The 7,737-nt window shown below is 35.1% G+C and overlaps 1 protein-coding gene across 1 annotated transcript in view; it reads left to right on the top strand.

The window, feature by feature from the left end:
• The first annotated feature begins 4,877 nt into the window (after positions 1-4,877).
• FBXW7 (F-box and WD repeat domain containing 7) overlaps positions 4,878-7,737 on the top strand; it is a 117,398-nt gene continuing 114,538 nt past the window's right edge. Inside the window, exon 1 of the mRNA XM_043971061.1 lies at positions 4,878-4,963. The gene's annotated coding sequence lies outside the window, so the exon portion shown is untranslated. The remainder of the gene's footprint in view (positions 4,964-7,737) is intronic.

Below are 7,737 nucleotides of genomic sequence, written 5' to 3'. Positions count from 1 at the left end.
CTTGTCGTTAGTCACACAGCTAGTGAGTGTCTGAGGCAGCATTCATTCAAACTTGGTTCTGTCTGACTTCAGGTCCTATGCTCTATTTACAGTGCCTTTTAGCTTCCTAAGTTGTCAGATATTTGTAGGCATCTTAGGAGTTAAGACCATTATTCCTCTAGAACATGTTTAAAGTATCTTAGATTTAGAGCTAGAATGAATTGAAAAGGTCATGTAGCCAAACCCCTTCATTTTTGCAAATGAGGAAATGGCCCCAGAGAAACAATTTTTCCATGACCACATAGGTAACAGTCAGAATATGAACCCAGGAAGGTTCATCCGACTCCAAATTTCATGCTTTTCCTACTCTACCATACACCTGCCTACCTACTGTGTATGTGGACATGATTGCAATATGTTAAATATTAGCATGGATCTTAAGTTAGGAGAAATTGGGCTGAGAGATTATGTGAGAGGAACTGTAATCTTTAATCATATCTGCCACAATGATTTTTCATATAATCACCTTTGCAAATGTATTCAGAAATATCCTTCAGATATTTCCTATACTAAGATATTTTTTGAATAAATAATATTAAGTACCTGCTACCTACAAATTATTTCATTAGGTGTTTAGGCTCATAAAGGGCATTTAGGTGATGCAGCAGTTAGAGCACTGGACTTGGAATTAGAAAGACTCATCTTACTGAGTTTCAGTGTGGCCTCAGACTCTCACTAGCAGTGTAACCCTGGGCTAGTCACTTAACCCTGTTTGCCCCAGTTTCCTCATCTGTAAAGTGAACCAAAGAGAGACATGACAAATTACTCCAGTATCTTTGCCAAGAAAACCCCAAATGTGGTCATGAAGAGTCGGGCATGAATGAAATGACTGAACAACAACAAAGGCTCATGGGAAGTCAAATAACCTGCCTTGGAATACTTGTAATTGAAATAGTGTGCCTGTAGTAACTGCTGGGGTGGAAGTAGTCAGACAGAAGAATTTGGAGATGAATTTAGAACCTTTTCTTGAACCATTTTTTAGCAAGCCCCTCCCCTCCTTTTTTGGCGGGGCAATGAAGGTTAAATGACTCACCCAGGGTCACACAGCTAGTAAGTGTCAAGTGTCTGAGGCTGGATTAGAACTCAGGTCCTCTTGAATCCAAGGTCTGTACTCTATCCACTACGCCATCTAGCTGCAAAAGCCTCCCCCCCCATTAACTTTCAATTAAAGTTCTGACGACAACTTATTCTTTAGAGCAGTGAAGACAATTCCATAGACTTTCTCTCCTTTACCCAAGCTTAAGGGTAGCTTGTATGAATTCATGTTCCTGAATGTGCACCTTGTTAGATCCTGGGCCAAAAGTTACAAGTCAGACAAGAGAATTGGGTGTCATCCCTACTTTCATAATGGGTAGAGGGATGCAGAGAAGTAGATTTAACTTAATGTAAATTTCTGCCTCAAATGTAATGAATTTACCACCAATGGGGGAAATATATATAACCAATGGAAGCCTTTTAAGCAGAGACTGGATGCTGTGCAGACTCTGACAAGAGACCACTAGGTGGCGTAGTGGATTTGTGCTGGACGTGGAGTCTTGCCTCTAACACTCACTGTGTATCCTGGAACAAGCTATTCAACCTTCTGTCTGTTTCCTCATCTGTAAAATAACACCTACCTTTCAGAATTGTTGTGAGGATAAAGTGAGAGAATATTTGTAAAGTTTTGGCAAACTTTAGAGTCCTCTATAAATGTTAGGTGCTATTATTATTGTCATCCTCATTGCTATTGTTGTTGTTGTTATAATGTATTCTAAAACAAATGATTGTTGGGTACAGGCTACACCAGATGGCTTCTGAGGCCTTTTGTAAGTGGCTGCAGAGTTCATTACCCAGACTTTCCAGGAAAACAGCCATTTATATTTAAGGGTTCTATATAATTTTGGAATGGGGATTAGTAGAACACCCATTAGTAATCCTTTAGATATGAAGATACCAAACTCTGCTGTTTATTAGGTTAGGATGGGCCATAGGCAAGGCACATGTGTGTTTTCCAGGTCATCTTTCTCAGGAGATTTTAGTAGAAATTTTGCTTTTACTACAGTTGGAAGAGAACTTAGAGACCATCTAGTGGAAAAAATACTTTATAAGAAGCAGAAAGAGTTTTAGTCACCCCCACCCCATCCCCTGCCACAGCACCAATAAATCCAAGCCATGTAACCTTGGACATGCTACTTAACCTTTGGGGAGAATCACTGGTCTCATCTGTAAAAATATCTTGTGTGCTTAAAGGTAGTGGGAAGATCTAGGTTGAAGGCTGAAGGAAGTCCGAGGAAAAAGAGACTGGCTGAAATAACTACCTTGAAATATATGAAAGGCTGTCACCTGGATGGATTAGACTTCTGCTTTGCCCTGGAAGGCTGAACTAGGAACAAAATGTAAAAGTTGCAGAGGCAGATATAGGCTCCAGGTAAAGAAACTCATTCTTCACAAGGAGATTATTCCAAAAGTGAGATACTGCAGTCTTTTCTTGGAGGTTGTTACTTTCCTGTCACTAGCATTCTTATGTTTGATGGCCATTTATTGAACTAAATGTCATCTGAATTTCTTTTTAGCTATGGGGCTGAGAGCAGATGATCATTTGAGGGACTTTTTAGCATCAGAATCTATTACACACACACACACACATATATATACACATACATACATACATATGTTTATATGTTTAATTCTAGTGCAGAAATCACCAATATCATTTCCTTTTGAAAATGATTATGGTTCTTTGAAAAGGATGACAACAACCTTCACTTTAAAAAATTGTAATATCCACAAGAACTCTATATTAACTTGTAAATAGTTGGTGTAATATTAAATTCTGACTGTATGAAGAGCTAAAAGAATTCCTACGAAGAGAATTTCTACTTTTGAGAGGACTTGGGTGCATAATTAAATTGGGTGTGTGTATGTGTTTGTATATGCACTCATGAGTAGGTATTCCACCCTCCTTCCCCAACCACACACACTCCATTTGTTTCATTGAAATTATGATCTGAGGAAAAAAGTACCATTTGTTAAATCCCAATTTGTCTTCATCTAGTTATGATATTTTTATCCTTGTCATTTTCAACATTACTAAGCTTAAGTTCATCTTTTTTGCTCTGTAACTCCCTTGAAGTTTTCCTGTAAAGTTTATATATTCTGTAGATGAAGTTATTTTTCATATCCTAGTTTGCTAAAAATTTTGTTTTATAATTCTATAAATAGCTATAATTAAGCAGATGAGGGAAATTTGTAATTTTTTATTTTAAGTTGAGAGACTCTTGGCACAGATGTTTGCTAGTTCAAGACTACAGTATACCCATGGTAGAACTGTGAACTAGATCATGCTATTTTCCGTAATAATTAAGCAATCTTCATATGCCTCCCATTACAGTGTTAGAGTTGATTTTCTAATAAGTATAAAATGCCCCAGTGCAACCTGTTAGCCTTTTAGTCAATTGATAAACACTTAAAGCGGGGTATTGTGGACACATTTGGATTTCCAGGGAAGCTAATTTACTAGAGAACTGATAAAGTTGCCTGTGTCAAGTTGGAAGGAATAAGTTTATTTCTCTGTACTTTTCTTTTTGTCCCATTGAAAAGAGATTGGAATAATTCTGTTTCCTGGCCATTGGGGTTGTAGAACTGAGGCTAGTGTGATTCATGAAAAGTTCAGATTGAGCCATTTTAATTATTAGCTGTGGGTCATCATGAAAGCCCTAAAAAGATAGAATGGTGAAATCTTTTAATGACTTTATACATTTTACAAAAATTTATCCTCTTACCTTACTTTAATTTTTGAGTAGTTTTCCCTTCCTCTCCCTAAGGTTCACAGTTGAAGTCATTCTTTTCTGTACTTAGCATATTGTTTATATTACATAAAATTTCTAGTTTTAATATTCTGGTTTGTGTATATTTATGGTTTTGTGAGGAGATGGAAATATTTTCTAGATTCTGGAATCATGTATTAGAAACCTCAGAGTTATGATCTAAGACAACTTACCTAAATTTAATGTTATTTAGTAAAATACCACAGGAATTTTGTGATCCTTAATTGATGATGTAAACTTACTAGAAATGTATTCCCTCAGGACAGTTGAAAAATTTGTAATGATGTTAGTGACTATGTTTTAGCTACATTTTATGAATGTAGAAATATACTATCTATATGCATATTATCACACATATTTTAAATTTTAATGTATCATTCTGTTTTTGGTGTAGTATGACTTCCTGATCTGCCATATTCACCCACCACCCCTTTTATCCCCCACTTATTGGCCATAATGCCCCTAGCTGCATGTCAGATGCATGGCTTGTCTGTAGTGTCAAGAAAAAAGGATGTAGTATCTAGGATATGGAATTAATGAGTTTAGTATGTCCACTGGCCAAATTTATGTGGTTGCCACTGAGAGGAAAGAATACATGAAAACAAAATGTCATAAATTTCTGCATTAAGCAAAGGGTGGGGAAAAGAGAGCAGTCAAGTTGATTGAGATGGCCAGCATCTATTCAGGTATTTTAGCATAGTATAGTATCATATTAGTATAGTATAGTATAGTATAGTATAGTATAGTATAGTATAGTATAGTATAGTATAGTATAGTATAGTATAGTATACTATAGTATACTATAGTATACTATAGTATAGTATAGTATACTATAGTATACTATAGTATAGTGTGGCATAATTTGTATTGTAGTATTGTAGTATAATATAATAGTATTATAATAAAATTATTATAGTATAGTATGGTATGGTATTAGTATAGTTTATTATGGCACAATTTGTATTGTAGCATTGTGGTATAGTATAGTAAGGCACAGTTCATTTTTCCAATCTTGTTCTTTTGTCTGTGCAGTGTGGCCTACTGGATAGGGCACTCGACCTGAAGTCAGGAGATCTGTTCCTAATTCTTCCACTGATTTGCAGTTTGACTTTGGGCAAGTAAGTTCCTTTGGATTTCTGTACCTTTTTTGTTCATGGATAGAATGGGTTTAACAATAACAGTTCACCCATTCGCCACCAACAGAACCTGAATTCTGAAGGTGCATCTTCAAACTATTTGGAATTTAGAAAACAATAATATGCAAAATAATATTTTAAAAATATTCTAAATTATTTTTGTCATAAGAGAAGTATAGACAAAAAGAAATTATATGTTATACCTTCTATGAAAAGTTGGGCTTAATTAAAATTGTGTAGCTCAAATCTTTACAATATAATAATTGTTGTATTTGTAGGATCAGAACTCATGTTTACAACAATACTTGGTAACAAGACCTTTTGTATTTGTTAAATTTTGGGTTATTTACATTCACCCAGCATCCCAAATATATAAAAAAATTAATTTAATTTTCTACAATGGCTACTGCATATAGATCATGTTGAACAAAATTCAAATGGCACAAAATTTGTACATGATTTTGAACAAAGGAAGTAATCTTTAGTTAGCTTTTTTTTAATAATCAAAATTTTTATGTTACTTAGCATTTTCTTGTGTTAAAAATAAAGGTGAAGTGGTAGAACTCTTGAACTGCTCCAATTCTTCTGGAAAGGAATTTGGAATTTTAATCCTGACATTATCTAAACTATGCATTGACTCGGTGATAGCACTACTATGCATATACCCCAAATACATCAGAGAGGGGAAAGATTCATATGTTCAGAAATTAAGCAGCACCTTTCATTGTAGCAAGGAACTGAAAGCTGTCTGTGCCCATCATTTAGGGAATGACTAAAGAAATTATGATATATCAGAGTAATATAATGTTTTTGTACTATATTAAATAGCCAGAGACAAATTCATAAAAAGAAAAAAAACTGGGAAAATTTGTGTGAATTTATAAAGTGAGCATGAGTGTAGAATTAATCCTTCAGACCCTGCCAATGTACACTAGCACTCGCTCTCTCGCGCTCGCTCTCGCTCTCTCTCTCTCTCCACACACACACACACACACACACACACACACACACACACACACACACACACTCATGCACGCACGCACGCACGCATACATGCATGCATGCATATATAACTTTTTCCCTTGACTTACATGTTACTAGGGAAGGCTTTTGTTTGTTTTTTTTGGCGGGAAGGGGGAGTTGTGAAGAAAAGTTGTAGAGTAGTAATGGTAATGTTAAAAAGAAAAAGAACTTTTAGAAATACACAAAAGAAAGAAGGAAATCCAGAAGCACAGCAGAGTTGGTAATGCCATGTTAAATTTAATGTATTTAATATATAAAATAAGTTGTATGTAAGATTCAGAGTTTCATGAAAATAAAGTTTTGACTGATTTACTTATAAAAGGGAGCCAATCTGAAGGTGTTATGCAGAATACTGATTAAACAAATTACAAATATTTACTATATAATCCACCTGCTTTTAAATTGGCTTAAAGACTTACAAGTAAAATGTAAAATTACAAGATAAAAGTTGGGTTAAAATAACTGTTACTGTGTAAATGTGGCTTAACTTTGAAACATTGTTGATTATATTTCTTCAGTGAACATGACTGATCTCTAGCCCACTCCTTTCCTCTGTTGATATTCTGTTAACCTCAATTACATTCTCTATACTAGTGCTCTCTATTGTAGCTACCTTTTATTAATTAGATGATGGTAAGTATGTTTTAGTAAACCAGTTATTTGGGGCAAGGTTAGATTTCAAGTTATGAAATGGTCTATATTAACTCTTGTGACTAGACAAGATTTTCTGTCTGGTTAAGGGAAACCCTAGACCTCACACAACTTATCTAAGCTTCAGTGGTAGATCTCAGTTGGCTCTGTCTTGCTTGCCACCAATCCTTGAAATGACTCTATAACTCTTCTCTCCATCACTGACTATACAAATGATGTGAACATGGAATGATTTTGAATTTGATCATTATCTTCAGGTATCACCCTTGATAGATTAGCTGAATTATTCCTGCTTTAACTTATGACTAAGAAGTCAGTTTGATTTCTGGACTTGTTCCTTGGGTCTCAGGTCTCTTACCTTGCTGGAGTTTTTAAGACTATAAAAATGTCCATTTCTGTTGTACCATGCTCACTTGAGTTAATTATAAATATGCCAGACATGGGAAACTCAGGCTTTTAAGACATAACCTGTCAGTCAGTAATTGACAGTAGTTTACAGAAGCCTCAGATTACTGTAGTATCTATTATCTTAATGCTATAATTTCCTAATTTCTTCTAATCCCAAAATACAGTATAGTTTGTTCTTATATTTAAAGAGCTTATTTGAAGTAGATTGAATACTTCCTCCTGTTTAGTTATTTCTGATAAATATGTTGTGTTTTCTTTTAGCTTCTTGGTTACTCTGTGTATGTGTGTGTGTGTGTGTGTGTACACATGTGTACATGTGTATAGTAAAGGAAATTCAGAGCACTACCACTTACTGCTTGAGTGGCTATTGAACAAGCATTTCAACTCTTTGGACCTTTGTATTCTTTTCTGTAACATGAGAAGGTTGACATAGATCGCTTTATTTCATATGTATTTATGATTGCTACACATTGGCCTGGCCCTAGGAATACAAAGTAAAAACTTCCAATCTTTTCCCTCAAAGAAGTTACATTCTAATTGGGATATGGGGAAGCCAATATGGACATGGACAAGTAAATAAACAACAAATAGGAGAGAGAGCTTGGCAAAGTAGATAGAGTTAACTTCAGGAAGGCGTAGGTTCAAGTCTGACCTTTGAATGATTTAACGTGAGC

The sequence above is a fragment of the Dromiciops gliroides genome, chromosome 6, assembly GCF_019393635.1.
Source record: "Dromiciops gliroides isolate mDroGli1 chromosome 6, mDroGli1.pri, whole genome shotgun sequence".
Lineage (NCBI taxonomy): Eukaryota > Metazoa > Chordata > Mammalia > Microbiotheria > Microbiotheriidae > Dromiciops > Dromiciops gliroides.
The sequence above is the reverse complement of the archived record's forward strand: the minus strand, read 5'-3'. Positions and strand labels throughout refer to the sequence as shown.